At 39.8% G+C, this 21,544-nt stretch overlaps 1 protein-coding gene and 1 pseudogene across 1 annotated transcript in view; one reads left to right on the forward strand and one right to left on the reverse strand.

Moving 5' to 3' along the window:
* LOC109482657 (WD repeat-containing protein 31-like) overlaps positions 1 to 21,544 on the forward strand; it is a 39,982-nt gene that overhangs the window by 3,538 nt on the left and 14,900 nt on the right. The gene's annotated exons all lie outside the window — the stretch shown is intronic.
* On the reverse strand, positions 296 to 2,226 carry LOC109482658 (annotated as a pseudogene).

Here is a 21,544-nt window from a genome sequence, read left to right on the forward strand (position 1 = left end):
AAAGTGAATGATGATACTGGATGTACCAGAGATTTACCTGCAGTTTGTCATCATACTGCAAGGTGTCACTATTGATACAACCATCATTTATTTACAGCACCGTAACTAATTATAAGGTGTAAGGAAGAGAACAGGTGGTGCAAGAACAAATAGTAATTTTTATTCTTCATAAGTATCACAATCTACTTTAATTTACATTATATGTGTTTGAAGGTTACTGAGTTTAACATGTTTGAACATTTAATATAATTCTATCAAAGTGAATCTAAACAGTTTACTTAAGTTTCTTTGACTCTTTTGTACAGTTTTTGTCACTTGTTAAACACAGGTACTGTATACAACAATATGCATCTACATCACATTTCTTCCCTGCTAATTCTATTGCTTGTGGTCACATTATTTACATCTGTAGCACCAACTTGAAATCAACAACATAAATTTGAAACTATTATAACATAAATCACAATCCTTATTTGCTACATTGGATTCTAAACTTAACATACATGACTAAGATATGATAGAATATGGTATTATGCAAATAACACTTTGTGAATACAGCAATAATTTTAGTGCTTGTTAAATCTCTTACTCACATTACATACATGTAGTTCCATACTTTCCTTTTATTATGATCATCATCATTATATGCAAAGTGCTAAATGGGACTAATTTCCAGAAATTGGTTCATGTACAATGTACTGGAAAATGTACAATGTAGAATGTAACATTGTAAAGCCTATATGGTAATTTATGTTCAGTATGGAAAATAGTTATGGATGTTAAGAAACATCAAACTAAAGTATGGAGTTTTGAAAACTGAGCTTTAGTTGTGATTAAATAAAACATGTATATGCATGTTCCTCTTTCGCACTGACTTAATTGTAGGTCCATGACAAAAAAAATATTCTACACATACATCAATTTTTGTCCGTTTCAAAAAAAAAAATTCAAAGGATGGGTTGTAAGGTGAAGAAGATGGCATCCTTTTAATGGCCTTATACCCTACTTACAGTGTATTTCGAAACAGAATTTTATGATCAATGTTAGTAGCACCTTTTTTTGTGTTACAGAGATGCTAAACAGTGCTAAGTTTCTGTAGACTTGCCCATGAAACTTGCTGGTCTAATTTTCATCTCCGTAGACTTTAGAGAGTACCAGTAACCCAGCCAGTTCACCCAGGTCACACCGTCTGCCTGTGCACTGCTGTAGTTCCCATTGACGTAGTACACACCATTCAGGTTAGTGTTGTAACACCAGTCATCCCTGTACCACCACCCACCCTTGTACGTTACAGCACAGGGTGCTCTACTCTGGTTGTGTTTTAGTTGTACACGGTCCTTTGTGGAAAAGGGCTGGTTATTGTGGCCCTCGACAAAGGCATCGCCTGCGTTCCCACTGTACCCCTGTATATGTAGGGTGTAGTTTCTATCCTCGCTTTCCAACGTGAAGTTTTCGTACTCTGCGAATCTTTCCCGTCCTTCCCAACTTTCTAAGTCGAATCTCAGGTTGTATGTTCCTTGCTTCAATATTGTGTAGATCTTGTCGTTACCGAGCCAGTGGTCTTTCACGACGACTCCGAACCCTGTTCTGTATTGGTCCCACGTACGGGAAAAGTCAACGAGGCCGTCGCTTCTCCTCTGTATGACGGTCCACCCGCCGCCCGCCGTCTCCATGTCGCAGTAAACCGCGAATGCTTCGGAGTTGTCGGGGCGGATGTAGTACCTTCCCGACATTGTCTTGCCCTTCTCGTACAACTCGGAGCAGTCTCTCGGTAACCCTGACCGCTTTACGATTCCGTAATCTCTGTCGACGACTTTAGGGCCCATGTCGGTCTCCATGGGGTGTTCCATCGGCATGACACCGATGTCCATGGAAGCCTGCGGCAGGACGCCCGTCTCTCCGAGCAGCCCGACCCCAGCGACCTTCTCACAACACTCCTGCAGAACTTCGTCCAGTTTGGCGATCTGCGCGCTGTGGAAGGTCTCCGTCTGACGGATGTCGGACAGGTCAAAGGTCGTGTACTGCACCAGCTGTTCTAACTGGTCGGTTTTCGTTCGCAGCTGGTCCAGGTACGTCAGCGCCGTGGAGAAGGAGATGTTGAAGGACGAGACTTTGGAGCGCAGCTCCCTGTTTTCTGCCTGCACCTGCCTGAGTAAGAGGACCAGTTGGAGCAGCAGGCTTGCTTGATCGCGGAACTTCAGCTGCAGTTCTGTCACTTCCTGCTTCATCTTATGTACAGTATCATCCACAATGACATTCGAAAACTGTACAGGGTCTTCACTAGGCTCACCCGTTGCGAATTCTTGCTCAGAAAAGCTGACCTTACCATTGAATAGAGTTTCGAGGCTGTCCGTTGCGTTTTTATCGAGTCCGATGAGTTTCAGAGCTTGGTACAACACTTTGGTCCAGTTGGTTCCTTCCCACGGCTTCAGGATGGACTCGTAGTCTGCCTGTAAGGTGGATCCGGCCTTGGTGGCGTTACCGAACATCATGTCCCTCATGACGGCGCGTAGGTTAGCGTTCTCCTCTCGGAGGTCCTCCATCTCCACGGACTGCCGTTGGTTGGCCGTACGCACCTCGTTCAAGTCGGTTGCCAGGCGACGCAGCTCGAACTGGAGCTCCTGGAGCTTGCTGGCATCGTGAATACGGGACTGCTCCAACTGGCTGATCTTTGTTGCATGTTCCCTACAGAACAAGAAACAGTTTCAGGGTCAAAATACCTATTGTATAGTAATGGACCGATCCCATAGCCCCACCTCCACCAAAATCAATGCAAAGTAAAAACATGCGATTGCAAATACATGTATTTGACAAATATGTACTAGCCACTCTCTCATTGGTCGAACCAGTTGTTGTTATCCTCTCATTGGTTGAGTTGCTAATAATGATGGACAGTCAGGATCTATTGTGGAGGGTTAAACCAAGAGCCTTTATATACAGCAACATATGAAGGGTTAAAGGCTAACCAGGAACTTGTAAATACTAAAAAACAAAAATAATGTATATATCTGTTGCTAAAAGTGTTCTATACTTACTGTAAATTACTAATGATATAAATTTCAATGGTCTATGACCAATAAAATGTGCAGACATCTGTGGCATGCCATTTAGATATAGGGTCTTGGGTTTGAGCAATTTATGATGTGTGGTGCACTGGGTTTAATGGGGCAGGGGGAATTCCATGGGCAGGACTGTCGCCACTCATGTCTATTTTCAAAGCCCTCCTGGAGAGAAGGTCATGTATGCTAGACAAAGTCACAGAGCCTGCATTTGAAATAGTTGACTTCAAGTCAGCTTTAAGTTAATGTTACCGTACAGGGCTTGAACTTTTTTTACATTTACTAGTACTACAAGAGGGCCTGCATGGGGGGGGGGGGGGGTGATAGTGATTATGAATACTAGAATGAAAATGACCAATTACACGTTACAGCTAATGTACTGATTACAGATTACATTGATTTTGAACGGCTGCCTACGGACATGTAGCTAGACTACAAGACAACAGATGGACACTAAGAGCCACTGAGTGGACACCCCGGGAATGGAGGAGACGCAGAGGACGGCCCTGTACGAGGTGGAGGGACAGTCTTGTGCAACACCTGGGCCCTGCTTGGCCCAGATACGCCAGACTGAGAAGAGAGTGGAATGAGTCAAGGGAGGGGTTCCTCCGGAGGAGTGACATTACCCTGGATTGATGATGATGATGCCTACGGATTACGAAGGCTAAAAAAGCCTGATTACACCTTACCAAAAAGGGCATGCAGGCCCTCCTACAAGTATGTACATTGTACATTACTGAGGAAAAATATTCACTTGCACCAAATCTCTTAAAGCCACTTTTCAAGAAATCATCCTGATGTCATAAAAATTTGCTTCAATAGCCATTTTGTAATAATTCTCAACTCAAATTAGTCCATACCTAACTGAAACATCATGTACTTTTAGAAGACCCCAAAAGACCAATTGGTTATATCAACTACATGTAAGTTACTGAAAGAGGGATTAAGATTAGAATCAGATGCCAATTTGGAAAAAGCTCCCAATTTTCATGTGACTTTTGAGATTGTCAGACTCCCCAAAGGCTCAAAACTGCCAGAGATTCGAACCCAGAACCTTCGCATTGTGAGTCAACAACCCTAACCACAAGACTGCCTTGCCACCCTCATTACACTGTCAGTGTGTGGTGAGATATGAACTGTACCTGTCAGAAGTGATCATACTCCCTGGAAGTATGACAGACTCCAGCAGGAGGAAGTCTAATGGCAACAGAGGACTGGTCCAGGCCAAAATTGAATTTAGGGGTGACCCAAAAGAAGGGGGAGGGCGAGGGGGATATACCATGCTAAAAAAGTTTCGCTAAATACGCCACACTAGGTTAGGCCTAGGGGAAAATGTGTTCCTGATTTCAGTCCTGCAAAAAATAGAGTCCAACTTTGAGGTTACCAAGGGATTCTTTTTTTATTTTTTAGATTTTGACTGTAGTGATCCAACAAATCCAGTCTTTAAGTTTAACAATTTTATGTAAAACTTGAAATGCATCAGGACCAAGGCAGTCTCCAGGGCATGTCCGTCCATTTTCTTGTGGGGGACTGGAACTATTCCACCCAATTTACTGAAATATTTGCTTCTTAAACACATGAAATAGCGTTCCTGTCCACGCAGGGGTTTCGAAAATCAGATGTCAAATCAAAAATCTTACGACCTTGGCAGCAGTTGACCCCAAGAAAGCCAGGGTCGGGATATTAATTACAACATTTTTTCCTAAGCCTTAGGACTCTGGTGACTGAACAGGAAGATAACAATGTAAACCAATGCCAGGTACGGAGATCAAAACATTCTTCGCTCGCATGTGTTTCTGTCCAACTAATACAGAAATCTGCCAAAAAACAGTTACTCAAGCAACTGGATATGATTTTGAACCCCAAAATCATATCCAGTTGCTTGAGTAACTGTTTTTTGGCATATCGTATTACCTGGATGTCTAACCTTCATCGACGTAATACAGAAATCCTTCACTAGTAGAAGTTGCAAAGACCAATTGCTGTTAAGCTAATTTGCAGACCCTGCCTGTAAAGGCAACTGGCACACAGATGGCTACTTTGGCATCGAATGCACTTGGCAGGATGTCATACATCCTTACTCTGCCAAAAGAACTTGGCATGTTTTCAAAATAACTAGTAAGAGTCAATAAGACTACAATTATCATACTTACAGTATAGGGTATGGTATATCATTGCTGCATTCGCCTTGTAATTTTCTTGTCTGATGAGCATTAAGATTCTTACAATCATTATTAGATGATGGTAGACGGAAGTAAGTGTTGTTGTTAACTGGTTTAAGTGGCGATTAACCATTTGGGTCAGTTAATCTCGTTACAGGACATGAAATGACAGGGTTTAATCGGATTACGTCATTTACAAGGCTGCTGGCAACTGCATGCCTCCAGATGGTGAAAGGATTTCATCCGACTTTAAAGTTTAGCATCGTAAATGGCTGACTTTCTGGAAGGTTCGAAATCAGGGCTCGAAATTCTTTTTTTTTTTTTAAATGAGTGCACAGTAGTGTACTTACTATATCTAGTAACCAGAAAACTTACGTGCTCAGAAACAAATTTGGGTGCGCATCAACATGAAATAAAGTCAGGTAAAATGTCAGCAAAACATAATAATTACAAACCTACTCCCTGTCTTCAATCTGAATTTACAAAAAAAAAAAGATTTTTCTGAAACTTTTAAGTTTATGTGCAATTATTACCTTTACACACATTATAACCGTACACAATAAAATACATGTACTGTTATCTAGGTGTATACCAAATACCCACAGTCAAAAATTACAGCTCCAGCTCAAAAGTGCATGTACATTGTACATTCTAGATCTCCCACATGGGTGGGATTTCTCGCAAGAAACTATATATAATATACTGGCCCCTTTACTGGTCAAGACACCATAGCCATAAACTCTAATGTCTTCTGACATTTAAGAGCTTGCTTGCATGTAACGTACCCCATTCTAACAGCTTGACTGTTGATGTAAGGTTACAGAGTAACTCAGGTGACTGACAGAGCTGCCAAGTTTGGTGCATTAAACGTATGTCAACATGCCGCAAAGATTTGCAGAGTTGGCACATGGGCGTACGTATACCCATGGCAGACTTCCTGTGGTGTAGTGAACTAACCATAGTAAACAGTAATATGAAAAATATACCATTACGGATGACATCCTCTTGGCACCCCAAAAACCGATGCAAGCTTGCTTACAAATTAAAAAACAATTGGACAACAATAAAAGTTGTCTTCATTTTGAAATCTACGTTGTCAGGAAGGTTGAACAAATGACTGTAACTCACAGGGCATGGTACACCAAAAAATAAATTCTTTAATTTTGTTCTTTCCCATTTTCTTGAACTTTGCAAGTCTTAGTGGTAATGTAAGCCCTGCTACCTTTCCTCTGGCATTTTGAAGTTCTTTTTTTTTGTCCTTCCCTCACTTATCCAAAAACCAGTTACTATGGTCGCAAACATTTCTTTTCAACTGTATGAAAATTCAGGCACATGTGGATGTCATTGAGCACGTCAGCAGAAAATTAAATTACTGTGCCTGCGTAGAACCCTGGATTTTCGCGGCTTTCATTGGATTTTTGGTCACCATTGCATTAGAATTTTGCCTGTTTCAGACAATATCTTTTCAGACACAACATTTGGAAATTTAACTTCTGTCGGAATACTAACCTTATATTGGTGAATACGACCTTATATGATATGTTCTGCCGAAGTGCTATACAATACATTACGGGTTTCACGCAGGTGCAGTACCTTCTGCCAATGTCAGTGTAGCCTAAACCAGTCATCAGAGCCAGACAGTTAACCTACTTTCTGGTAGACAGAGTATATATACAACAGTCATATAGATCTTTCCCAGTCCTTTGGTTGGACACTTTGACACTTAAAGATGTCACTGCCAACATAGAACAGACTAATTTCTCTTGGCAACACTGTGGGACAATTACAGTAGGTCAGACTTTGGCCCAGTTGTTCGCTTGCCAGCTCGTTCATTTGTTGCCATGTTCTTTATGATGCAGATATATGCCAAGTGGACCACGGCCAGTAATTGGACTCGTGAACATGGAGAAACGCTTGGTGAAGAGCCAATCACTGTCTAGATGTCAATTATGTGTCTGACTGAATTAATTATCAAGACTGGCTTAGTTAATTCTACAGTGCAATTATGTATCAAGTATAGACCATGTGGAGAGGTTTAAAATGATGTTAAAAACTATGTATCAGTAAGTCTGTTACCTTTAATAGGCCTTGGAAAAATGTTTCTGGTTAGTACAGTCCTGAAAAAATTAGGGGTGGTAAATACTAAGGGATATCTATTTTCTTTCTTTTATTTATATTTTGGCTGAAACTGATCCAACACTTCATACGGTTTAATAAATCTTAGAGTAAAACTGAAATGCATCAGGACCAGGGCTGTCTAAAGCACTAGTTTCTCCATTTGCTTGTGAGGAAGGGACAAATACTTTAAGTCATAAGTACATCCCATCCCGGATACTCAATAAGAGTATCATTTTGTTATTTCATACATTTTCAGAGGCTGTTACCAGTCTCTGAAAATGTGTGAAATAGCATTTCAGACGGTTTGAAATTCAGATGTCAGATCAAAACTTTAAAATTTAATACGACCTTGCAAACAGACCCCAAAAAGGCCTATTAGTATTATGGTCGTTAATGTCAGAGTCAACATTTTTTCCTAGCCTTTACATGTATTTCATGGTTCTTTTCCCACATTGTCCTTACCTGCTGACCACCTGTGCCATCGCCATCAGTTTGGCCTGTTCCCTGTTCTCCTGTACTTCCCTGATTACCTGCCCCTGCACTCCCATAACGGCCTTCTCCAACTCCTTATAGTCGCTCTCCGACATTTGAAAGAAATCGGCCGACACGATCTGCGCGCCGGCCTCCCCCTTCATGGCTTGTTGCGGCAGGTTCAGTCTGGTGTACGCGCCCCTGTCCACGTTAATTTGAATATTAGTGGTGATTGGCTGGCCGTTAGGTCCCGGGATGGTGTAAGAGTACTTCTCTGCGCTGGCTCCGCCCTCGGCGGGGTTGGTAGGGCGCATGTCGATGTTGTGGACCTGAGTTTGCGACTCGGGGGCCGCGGAGGGTTCCTCCTGGTTCTGCCCAAGTACCGGGAAGGACAGCAGCACCAACACTATCAGGAACTCCATCATCCGCAATGGTTTGCCTGTCAAAATCAATAGAATATACATGTATACGCTTGCATCTGAGTTGGTAGATTACCTATACCGGTAGTAATGAAAATTGAAATGTTCTCCAACTTAACAAGAATCTAATTCACTGGAATTTTCCGACCAAATCTGTCCTTCTTCGTTATCTATGATCAAGACAAGCTATGAAGACAGAGAGATTCGGTTTAAAATTCTGGTGTCAGTCAAATTACTTTTTAAGAATACACATTTATAGGTTTAAGTTGAAAAATAGCAGTCGATGAAGGGCATTCAAAATAGGTTCTACCTACATAATCAAGTTGAAGGCTTCAATATAATTAGCAATCAAATCATAGCTGTTTTATATAAATAATATAAGAATTAGTCCTCTCACACAAGATAAAACAATAACTACATATCAGTCTTCTGATTACGTATTGGTTTTTTAAAAGAGATGTCTATATAAAGCCTGTTAGTTATATTATGCAAACTACTTCAGATGAAATGACTTGGAACTTGGATATCTTAAGAACCCCAAACCCTACCAGCAGGATGTGCCTCAGCATACGCACGTTTGATGTCTAAGACTGGGACTCAAACCCACTGGCAGGATCTCCCAGTCCAGACTTCTGATGTTACCAAGCACCGGACAATCGTGCTGCTCATCACGCTATGTGCTTTGTCGGTGAACGACCAAGCCAGTTGTTGGCTGTTTGTCATTCTATAATAACTGTCCAAGTTTATTTTTAGTAGGAATCACGGCCCTTTTATCCTGGGGGTGAAAAGATCAAGCTATGTTGAGTTGTCTGTATGAGCTGCAGCCGCTTATCTGAATACTGAAGTTACTGTAAACACAGAAACATTTGAGATGGTTTTATTGTTTTCATGATTTTTAGTGATGACCTCATGATGTGAAATAATAACACGGTAAATTAGGTGTTCTATATGTACTTCTACTGAAGTATTTCAACTGCAAACTTCAAACACCAAGAAAGCCACTACCCCAAAATAGATAGAGCCACTGAGAAGGTATTAAAATGCATTACAGTACATGTCAAGGTCATGACTACTGGGCAAGGTCAACATATCTCACACTTAGCAGACCTGGGCTTCCTTTGAGTTTATTTTTGGTAACACTAGGGATTTTATTGTAGCTTGTGTCCACTCTTCTTCAATACAGAAAATTGGAGCTGCATGGGCACTTACATGTAAGTTTGGTTGTGCATGTGTGCCGTGCAGATATATAATATTTGTGAAAGGTTTATGACAACTTTAAGGTATTAGAACATTCTTGATATGTCTTTGATGTCAAAAAGTAATGAAAAATGGTTTTACTTCTTCAAAACAGTTAGCAACAAAAAATATAGAATTTTAGACTCCAGCTCAAAAGACAGGTGGTAAAGTGGTTGTGCAGATCTCTGGTGAATTAATGGGATAACAGGGATGCTATCCCATTAAAATTCACCATATAGAGACATACTGAATCTCTTCCTGGTAAATTAATCAATGGGATATAGCACCATTGCTAACAATATTCTACAGCTACAAGATATAGTGCACTCTAGGTGGACTGTAGGTTAGGTGGACTACTTAAGGGCACCTATCCAAATAATTATGAATTATGTATGTTACCGATCTGAAATATGATACACACTGTGTAAGAGCCTAATAGTGAGAACCCAAGTACACCAGACGAGCGCCCACCCCCATCCCAACTAAGTCACATCCCAGCTGACCATCACTTAACATGTTGTGCTCTGTTTCATCCTGCTAGACTATACAAGTGCACCCAAGTACCCTCACCAGGCTTCTCAAGACCACACAGCTTCAAACAGTCACTTCTCTAGGTGGACTTGTGTCTAATGACTTGCAGATTGTAAATAAGGATCCCCATGCACAAGTCAGCACTGTTTGGGAGCAAATAAGCTTTAAATTGTATGAGCAGTTTTGAGCACACATTAAGCGCTGCCAGCTACATATGAAATGTTACAATTTACCTCGAACAAAAACATCATCCAGCAGTCAAGGAAAACTGGCTGGTTTCTCCATGATTTCTCATTAGTTACAATCAATAATCAACATGATTGAAAATGATGTGGTCACCATGGACAGGTATCAGGCCTTGAGGAAATTTTTGGGACAGAGAAAAAGCGGTCACCATGGACAGGTGGCCATGGCCTGCTTGAAGAGGTGGTCTCTTCAGCAGATTTGACTGTATATATTAAAAAAAGGCATTGGACAACTCAAATAGCAACTTCCCTCCTAGTCCTATCGCAAGACAAAACCACTGCAATTACTCTCTAGCTAGTAGTAACTATGATTTTACATGTAGGAATTAAACAAAATGAAGAATGGGATGTGCTTGCAGCAGATAGAAGTGTTAACAGGTGTTGTCTACGTATTTAGTTATTGATGATGATAATTGAAAGGCATTGGACAACTCAAATAACATCATTTACTTTACCTGTGAGTTTGCAGCTATACTAGCTCAGTACCCATTCACATGAAGCAGGCTCTCTCACTGGTAACTCTCCATGGACAGTAGCAGACACAACTGTACTGGTCTATCTGTGGGCCTGTAAAGAAATGCAGATCAGATGTACAGATGTGAAACCAGATGAGGTCAGGAATTGAAAAGGTCTCCATGCCCACAAGTTTTGTACATTGGCAGAGGCTTAGTGTTACTATACTGTTTGCCATATGCTCCATGAAGTGCAGGGCTGGAAATACCACGTCCTGCATGCACTGGTTAGTGCAGGTAAAAATTGGAGCTTTGTAGGCTACAAAATGTATGAGAAAACCAGCTTCAAACACTATAGAGTGACAAATATGAAGCAGGCTTTTAGCTAGGGGGTGTCCAGGGTGTCTTTTGGACGCCCTGTACTGAAAATAGTAAGAAATTGGACGCCCTACTTTTTGGTAGGACACCCAAAAGACGCCCTATTTTTTCCACTTCCAACCCCTGCCATGCACACATGCCTCCTTTCAGCATACAAAAATGATGGTTTACTGAAGGAAAAAACTCAAATTCCTCAAAATGCAGAAAGTTGTGTTTGACAGAATTATGAATGTCAAAAAAGCCCCCCTAAAAAGGTCACACACTGTGCGTCTTTGCTGCGTACAATAAAAAAATGGACACCCAACAAAAAAATCCTAGCTAAAAGCCTGATATGAAGTACAATGTCATGGTGAAAAATCATGTTCATTTGTAACTTCAAAAAGCAGCAAAGAACTTTTGATTAATATTTTCAAAATGGTGCTTCTAGTCAAATTTTTTTGATGAACTGGAACTACAATATAGTACAAAGAAACTAAACTGTATAGTGCAGGTAAAACTCATCTGGTGCAGGTAATTTTAGTACGTCAGCAAAACGTACTGCACCTGCACAAAATACGTTAAGTATTGTGCATAACACTTGGGCAGAACATCTCATATAAGGTCCTATTTGCACATATAAGGTAACATCCGTCTAGTTTCCAAATGTTGTAAAAGATACCGTCTGCAACAGGCAAAATTCTTATAATTTTTGCACAGGCACAGTACCTTTTGCCGACGTGCAGGTAATTTTTAAGGCTGCCCGTACCAGTGCAGGTTTGCAGGAAAAGTATTTCGAGCCCTGAAGTGTTGACCTTCAGGGGTCATTGTGTTTGGTAACTACAAGTCTTGTCTGAGAAGAAAGATCTTGAACTTCTGAACCCAAAGAAATGTGATTTATCACAATCATTCTTAGAAGAGCAATTTTTATGGTGCTACATGTTCTGCAAATAATTTTTTACCTCATGGTTTCTGACCTTTGAAACTCTTTTTGCCAGGAAAGCTGAAAATTAAAAAAAACGGGAAGTACAGGGTGGGGGCTTCTGTTATGTAACCTTGACTCTTGAGGCAGATGTTGCTACTGTAAAATTATGCATTTTGCAGTGGTAAGAGGGAAAAGGACGTCTTTGTTGAGTTTTGTGGTTGAAACAATTCTTTAGGATTTTAAGATTAATGGCACACCGCCTTAGCACATTAACACTTAATAACTGTACTACAGCATTCTGCTTAGTGACTGTCAACAAAAACTGTTCAGAATCTGTACCGGTAAAAGAGGCAATTCTAGCAGCAATATCAGAGTCTAGTGTACCCTGACATACTCCTCTCCTCATCATCTGCTTGGAGATTGATGGCATCACCTTCCAAAGACTTTGACAGATTGCAGACAAGTGAGAATGAGACAGGACCAACTATGACTAAAGGGTATAGATCTGACCTGGACAAATAATTCACACCAGTTTACACTACAGTCATGACAGTTAGGCCTGATGGTGTCTGCTGAGCACATGATCATGACACAACCTATGGATACTTGGACATTCCTTGTCACTAGGATGAAACTGAGCCTTTTAGAAATTACCAAGAAAACTAATTGCAAACATTAGCTAATTTAAATTAATGCTAAAACAGCAAAAGGAAAGTTGGCATATGGTCCATGTCCATGTCAGAGTAAGGTCACTGGCCTGAGCTATCCTGACCAGCCTGGTCTTATATTGACCAGTAGTACTGAACTAGCTGACCTCTGGACATCTGACAGGTGACATATCACCTACAAGGAAACCTGATGCTGAATCCACAAGGAAGTGTCGGAGTGTTTGTCATCATGTGCTGGTCTGTGTAAATATTGTAAACAACATTACAGCTTAGGCATGACACAGTGAGTTTTAGACCTCTGGACTAAACCTCCACCACTCTATACACAGTTGTTAGGCCATACCAATTTAATTTGTTGGTTCACAGATTTTTTAAGAAGAGGCGAATCCGAGAACCAACAAATTACATAGGTGTGGCCTTATGTTTCTTCACTGCAGTTCAGCTGTTGTACTCAGCAATTCTAATAGCCAATCTGTCTACTTTATCCAGAAGAGAGACAAGATCTTAACCGTGTTGAACCAATAAAAATAGGTGAACTTTCATGACAGTTAACTGTTTCTATACAATATACATGTCATGTAATATTGTTCCTAGTCATAATTTTGTGTAATCCTAAACCACTAAACTTAGCAAACTAAAAATCACCTGAGGATGATTTTGGTTTATTTTAATTTACTTGTCAATGATTCTAGTCATTCTAGTCATTTAATAAACCTCTAGAGAACTTTTTTTTTCCAAATCCTGACTGTCTCATGATCATCTACATCGTAGTACATGAACATGTATTTCATCTGCTAGCAAAAGTTTAGAATTCTTTAAGGCCACACCAAGTAAATTTTATGGATGACGTCCTTTGGAGACCCTAAATCTAATGCGAGAGGGCGAAAGAAAAACAAGAAGGGCCTTAAAAAACAAGATGCCTAGATTAGAAATATATTATGAGACGACAAATGTCAGGACACGAATTGATTGAGGTGACAAAGTGTGACAAGCAAGAAGTCTTTTATTCATCATCAAAACAGCAATAAATCAGGTGGAACCGTGGACAGTGAAAACAGGATGGCAATAGCCACAGGCTTTTTCTATGGGTTTCACGTCAATCTGACGACTTGCGGCACTGTCGTGACTCTTTGGTCATAGTTACAGGAAGCGGAATTTCTTGTTTTTTTTTCTAGGAACATGCCAAAATCAATGCGCGCGTGGACGTCATCCATAAAATTTACTTGGTGTGGCCTAACTGAAAAATACCTGAGGATGATTTTGGTTTATGTTCATCTACTAGTCTTGATTTTACATTTAATTTAAATGAACCTCTAGTTGACCGTTAGATAACTTTTTTTTCCAAATCCTGAATCTCTCATCACTACATTGAATAACATGTGTTTCCTCTGTGAGCAAAAGTTTAGAATTCGTTCATTATTTCTTCAGCTGTTGTGAGTGTCCAAAGTTGTAATTCTCTCTAGTTCTCATGAGAAAATGTCAAGACAGGGCAGATCCTTCAATGGCCAACCTTTGGTCTGGTGTGGACAGATGTGTAGGTCATGAAAGTCATGAATCCAAGCTTGTTTTTTCTTGTCTAGAGCTCATTCCTGGGAGAGAAATATACACTCTTGTCACAGCCTGAAAATCCTTAACCTAACTTTTAGAGTTGTTGTCTTACTTATCTGGTATTATAATAAAGTTGTAAACATTATTTTTTACCAGGATCATACATATGTAGTACTACTTAAAATTTGTTTTTGAAACCAATACTCTCAGAGAATTAGTCGCACATGCTCTTGGCTGTCGATTAGTTACTGTTGTCACTTCAAACTGAAGAATTCCAAAACTTTCACCAGATAAATCCAGATGTATTATTGAAAGTAATTTAAATAATCAAGAGGACATTCCTGTAGACTTTTTGGTGACTGAAAAGTTACATGATCGAGTAAGCTTGGCTGTAGAAAAGTGAAGAAACATGAGGGATAGAGACTGCAATTGTAGACAACAGGAAAGAGCCACATTAGGTTTCAAAGAGTCACAATCCATAGACATGTTCATCTTGTCTTCAGCAACAATTTTAATCCACAAAGTTTCTTCAATGACAGAAATTTTGTACGCAAACTATGATTTTTTTCAGCTGCTAGGCGTCTACTCTACACAGAGCCTCACTGCTTTGTCCTACTTTTGTAGCAAGATTGGCATGTTTTAATTGGGATTTTGCCACTTGGCACTTCTACTGGCCTTCTGAGCAAAAGGTGTTGGTTCAAAACAAGGGCATTGATCTAGAGGAAATGTCATTGAATGCATTAATGCTGACTCAGTTGTATCTGGGTATATTTCTTAGACTAGTGATTTCATGTAGCCAAAAGTTACCATAATTAGATAATATCTAGTAAGCCGCCCTTCCTTTGGACATGAGTTTGCAAAATAACACACAGGTAAAATTGTATTGTCACATACATGTACTAGTATTGCAATTGAAACATTTATATCCAAATCCTTAGAAATGAAAAGTACATTTAAGAGAAGAGAGAACCTGAGTGTGTTCTAGCCAGCCTGAAAGTTTTTCGGTCACTTCATTTTTTTTGCCATAAGGCATAACATCATGTCAAGTGCCAAAGTAACAATTCTAGGCAAAGGGACCCTCTGAAATGCCATTTCCTGCATTTTGAGGGATAAATTTTGCTGTAGATCAAGCTTAGTTTGATGACATCTCTTTCCCATGTTTACACACCAATTTGTGTGCATCAAAGATGACAGATTAGTCAAAATTTTATTCTTCATGAGCAGCAAAATTCCGTCAAATGACAGAAAGACGGATACTGGCTAGAACACTGGAGAGAACCCACACACCTACCTTTCCCTACACAGCTGCCCAGCAAATATGCTCCTACTACTAGTAATTACTCCAGCCTGGCTGTCACCATGTATTTATAGGGGTGCTCGTAAATAATGGAGGGACTTCACATCGATGACAACCTATCACAAGTCACAGGTGAACTGATCCTGTTTTATGAAGATTTTATAGCCTCCGTCTCCCACTGATCATCAGAGATACAAATAAATCTTGATCTGAGTAGGCGGTATTGTCGGCCAGGGTCAGTGTCAGTGTCTGGGATCAGTAACTAAAAGGTGAGGAGTTTAAAAGGAGAGCATTGATCACGTAGATAAGCTATCGTGTTCACTCTGTGGTGTGCGTCATGTGGTTTATATTTGGGGGAATTCCACTTCTAGCTGCTCAGCAAGTTTGGCCAGAGCATCGGATTTCTGAGTTTGTCTGTAGCTCAGACCATGATAGTGATATTGGCTTATTAAGGCCACACCAATTTAATTTGTTGGTTATCGGATTCGCCTCTTCGTTTTTTTCTGATTTGCAACAAAAAAATTAAAAAACTTGATTCTGGTCCTGAATCAACTGAAAAATGCTCATGTTTTGCCCCCAACCGTTGAGGAAAGTCCTTTTCTTCCTACTTGTTACAGTTTTCCCATCTATCATTGCAGTGGTTTGATTAAAAGTTCAAAATTCAATGTTTAAATTTCAACCCAGCCTTTTGTGTTGACTTCATGGCTCATTCCGTAGCATTTTAAAAGGCTATAATAGGATGCCTAGACCTGTTTTTATATTTTTTTTTCACCCTGTCGCTTCATATTTAAAATCCGAGAACCAACAAATTAAATTGGTGTGGCCTAATTGGCAGAAGTGCCATGTACATTGATTTACTGATATAGCATGTTTTATCAATTTAGTGGATGAAGATTAGGCATACAGATGCATTAAAAACCTTACTCAAGCAACATGGATATGTTTTGTCAGATGTTTCAAGTAGCATCCACTACCAGTCACTGATGAAAAGAAGTGGATGCTACTAAAAGTCTTGAAATGTCTGACAGTATTCAAAACCTATTCAGTTGCTTGAGTAACAATTTCATGTTGTCATCCTTGTTTTGACTACAATTTCATTACCTTTAACCCTTGTCCTGCTGGCATTCCTGGCACAATATTTTTCAATAATTTCATGTCTTAATTAGATCATAGACTCCCAATTTTTTTTGCTCTGCAGTGGCATAGTTACTTCCGCATTCGTTGCGTTTCGCTGCTGTGTGAAGCGTTCCATGAGAAATACCCCCAAATCGTACCTATACAGGGTGCTATATAGATGGTACTGTATGTGCCGCGCGACATATGTTGCGCACAGCAGGACAAGGGTTAAGTTTAACTCAATAAAACATAATTTTTTCAGATCTTACTTATATTCATAAAGATCCTTGTTTTGACTACAATTTCATTACCTTTAACTCAATAAAACATAATTTTTTCAGATCTTACTTATATTCATAAAGATCCTTGTTTTGACTACAATTTCATTACCTTTAACTCAATAAAACATAATTTTTTCAGATCTCAGTTATATTCATAAAGACCAACCAAAAATCATGTCACAACTTTTAAACCTTGTAAAAACTGATTTTGACATTCAATGGGGGTTGATAGCACTACATTCATGTATGGCTATGAAAATAATTTCCCAAATTTTAAAGCACTTACTGAGTATAGGTTGTACACGTACATGTAGGTAGTTTCATCTCATGATCTAGAACAGGCCTCCTTGTCCACTGACTGACACATACTTTCAGCATACATGGACATGTGCCTTTTTAAACAGGGTGAGATGTCATTCCCAGTGGGCTGCCATTCCATCCACAGTGTGACAGAAGCTTTTAATTTCATGCTTGTTATCCAGAGATAATTGTCTGACTGTGTGGGAATGAGTGACAGGACTGATGACAGACTTCTCACACACAGAGAACTGACTTCATTCCAACTCATCCAACATGTGGTTAGCCTGGGTGCCAAACCCATAGCACACTGGACACAAAGTATCTCATATTTTGTGTCCAGCGTGCTATGGGTTTGGCACCCAGGCTAACATGTGGTCAGGCTTAGGAAAAAAAATGTTGTGTTTCCTGTTTCAGTCCTGAAAAAATTAGGGTCGGTAGGTATAGGGATTATCTTCTTTTTTGGCGACGCCCTTTGGGGGCGGAGGCATTTGTGTAAGTACTACGATCGCTTTGAAAGAATTTCAAAAATTACACGAATGCATTCCCTGGGGAATTGGTTGTGAGGAAACCTTCGGCCATGTGGTTTTTGGATCAAGCAGGTAACTTACACCGGTGCCCACGTGCCACCCATCCAGCTGCCTGGCAAGATTAATTACTGGTCATCAGTCTTCTCCCCACACCATGGACAGAGAGCACAGCTGTCTCTGGCCAAAGACCATATCAGATCACAGAGAGAAAAGAAATTGTCCGTCCTTTTGGATCCCACAAAAGGTAAAAAAAAGTCAAAGGAGTAACAACTTCAGACCAGACATAAAATCCAGTCTCTGGTGGAGGATAGAGTGAAGTGAAATGGAGGATGGTTTGGTTCTAGCGGGAACTCGACCAAAGTAAAGTAAGTAAGTATGTCATCATAAAATCTATATTGCTGGGGAAGAACGGCTGATTCCTCCTATACGTGTATTTGGTATATTGCCCCACACCTCCTCCACCCATCCTGTAAATTTCACTATGTGCATGTCTTTATAAGATAGGGAAATATGTTTTTTCTGATAATTACCTCCATGAAAAATGGAGGTATTGTTTTTGGCGTGTCTGTCTGTGTGTCTGTCTGTCTGTCTGTCTGTGTGTCTGTGTGTCTGTCTGTCTGTGTTTCCGCAACTTTGTAGGCGGCATAACTTCATGACGCCTTTATGGATTGTGATGATATTTGGTATGCTGATAAGTCTTAGGAAGACAAAGGTCAAGGTCAAATATGGGCCTCCTGGTGGATGACCTTGGTACTGCAGCATAACTTCCAGTTTTTGTATCTTTTGTCCTGAACATGCTATGGTCTTGACTTTTTGGTGACAGATAGCTTTTCCTGTCAGGAATAAGTGGTGTGGGTTTGGTCCCCCTAGCAGCTTGTTCTGGAACTGTAGGGCACTTTCTGGCGAAATGTTTAAAAGCCAATAAGTCCAGATAGGAACAACGTATTTTCATAATTTTTGGTGTGTAGGTAGCTGAGAGAGAGATGTCCATAATTAAATGCAAATTATGCAAATGAGGACTTTATTTGCATAATTAATGAGGAAATTCTATAGTTACAGTGTTTTACATTAACTACTTTCAGACATAATGTATGTAACCTATGGCAGGTGGAACATCAACATATACTAATTATGCAAATGATGACCTAATTTGCATAATTAATGCGAAAATTCTATGATTTCTTAATGGTTAATGATGGGAATGTCATACTCGGGAATTCTGTAAGTTAATCAAAAGTTAACATACATCACAATGCATATATCATGTTAATGCAGAGGTCATTTGCATAATTGAAGAAATTTACATTTACATATCAAGCCCATATTTCATGGAGGTATGAAATCTCAGAATTCTTGTTGTAATGTAGATTGCTAGCTCCACCACATGAAATAATATATATCATTCAGTCGTCGCCTTGGCAATGATTTTTATTGCCTCAGCCTTGTTCCTTTTTTTTTTGACTTAAACAAGTGATATCTATATGGGGGTCCAACTTAGATATATACAATACAGTTTAACAAAGTAAATCTTGCATAAGAACACTTTTATTTTCAATGTCAATGTTAGAAAACGAATTGTTTCATCACTCAGGTGTCATAACACGAAGCTAGAATAGGTCAGAAAACCAATTGTACAATGTTTTATCACTCAGGTGTCAGAACATAGAGCTAGAAAAGGTCGATCAGCCCAAAAAATGTCCCATGCAGGGGTCCACACACAAAAAAAGTCAAGGGTCAGCAGGTTTTTCTAGGGTAGGTCTGGAAACAGGAAACACAACTTTTTTTTCCTAGGCCCAACTCATCCAACATGTGGTCACTGTACCATTGCAGTCCTATAGTTCTCTGACAGAAGAAATTAATAGCTTCACAATGTTTAATATGCCTGGTGAGCAGGTTAAAAAAAAGCTACAACTGTAAAATGCAGTTACTTTTGCAGTGGTTTTTCGCAACAGTATATGAGCCCAGGGACAAGGTTTTTCTGGCGTTCGAATTTTCACGGTTGAAACAAATCTTTTCATCTCAAATGTAAAACACACATTTACAGTGTTGTGATGTTGTATTACGAGGACGCTGCAAAAATTAAACCACTACAAATATTTTAGGATTCACGGTACTGTATTGTCTGGAACAGGTGGTCTGCCCAAACAATTGTATCAGCCTACAGTTGTAGCCTATATATCTTACACCTGTGTCTATATAATAAGTCCATACAATACTGTACTGTAACAGTGTTTCCATATGGAAATGTTAGAATTAGCTCCTATGAATGGTTACCTTTCATATATATGACATTTTCAAAAGCTTTCTAAAAGTATGTAGTGATCGGATGGTTTTGAAAGCTGTCACTGTGTCAAAGGTGAATTCAACATATGTCTTGGCACATTTGTACACTAGTCACATTGTGACTCCTGGCACACATGTTACTGTGTATCAAGTAAAGAGATGGGCAGGTCAGCATAGAATTGGTTGCCTGCCAGAGTTTCAAACAACCAGGCTAGTGAGGGTACATAATTCCCTGGCGCAATTTGTCCAAGCAGAATATACTGCGGATGCAGAGACTTTCTGTGGTCATTTCACAATATAGTTGCATTTTTCGTGATGACTTTTTCCACGAAATCATAGCATATTATAATGTGTTATAAATCGTTTCAAATGTGAACTTCAGACAACACGAAAACCTACTTTTCCTCTTACAGCGAAATCAAACCACTGCGAAAAGTTCTATGTTTACAGTACTTCATCCCCATGTGATGGATTCAACGATAGCAAGGAGACTACACCACAAAGACATAGATGGGATCTGTAGGTCACTGTTGAGACTTGCTAACTGATGGTAGATCTTGACTTTGCGTGACCTCAGGGCCACAGAAGTCAGAAAGAAGAGACTCCCTTGTAACCAAGGGTTCTACAGGTCCAAGGAGACCATTCCAACAAAACCTGGCAGTAATTTCTGCCAGGTGTTTTAATCTCCATGCTAAATATGTATGTAATTTGTCTGAGCACTGTGTCAGGTATTTTTGTTTGACAGGTTTCACTTTCCCGAAAGAACTCCAGGCAAAATTTATCTCTAACTCTGAGTTAGTGGTTGAAAAAGATATATTACACCCTGCGGCAGGTTGCTTGCATGGCACTATTGAATGTATGTGCCCAGGGATGTCTGAAAAACAGATCCATAGATCTGCATACTTTGGATAAATAAATATATTAAATATAATAAAGTTAAACTAAAGACTGTCATCAAAAAAACTTAAAATACTTACACTGTAGTACAGAGTAGAGTCTTTCTAATACTCAACCACCCCTCAATATCTTAAGTATGCTCTTGCTAAGCAAAGGGAGTTATATAATGTAGTTATGTACATGTATATACATGTACATGTAATATTAGGGTGCCCAAACCTACACCTAACATGAAAAGCAAGACCATAGCATGTCCATGACAAGAAAAAAAACAACGAAAGCTGGAACTTCTGCTGCAGTACCAAGGAAAGTCACTAAGAGTTTCATAATCAACTTCGACTTTTCAAGGCCTGCCCACAAAAATCATTACAATCCATGCTGACCCTCATAAGTTATGCTGACCACAAGTATTCAAAAACACAGTCACTGCGGACAATAGCTCCATTTCCATGCAGGTAATTGGCATTGCAAGTATCTTGACCTACAGTAACTCCATGCAGTGATTTACTACTGTAACAGTTGGCTTTGGTCTCAGGTTTGAGTCTGCTGAGCTTCCTCCCTAAAGACTGGGTATTTGCGAGGGACAAACCCTGCAGATGCCTCCTAACCACACACATCATGTGTATCTGTGTGTAACAAATCTACATGGAGGGTT

The sequence above is a fragment of the Branchiostoma belcheri genome, unplaced genomic scaffold (genome assembly GCF_001625305.1).
Source record: "Branchiostoma belcheri isolate BF01 breed outbred unplaced genomic scaffold, Haploidv18h27 scaffold6, whole genome shotgun sequence".
Lineage (NCBI taxonomy): Eukaryota > Metazoa > Chordata > Leptocardii > Amphioxiformes > Branchiostomatidae > Branchiostoma > Branchiostoma belcheri.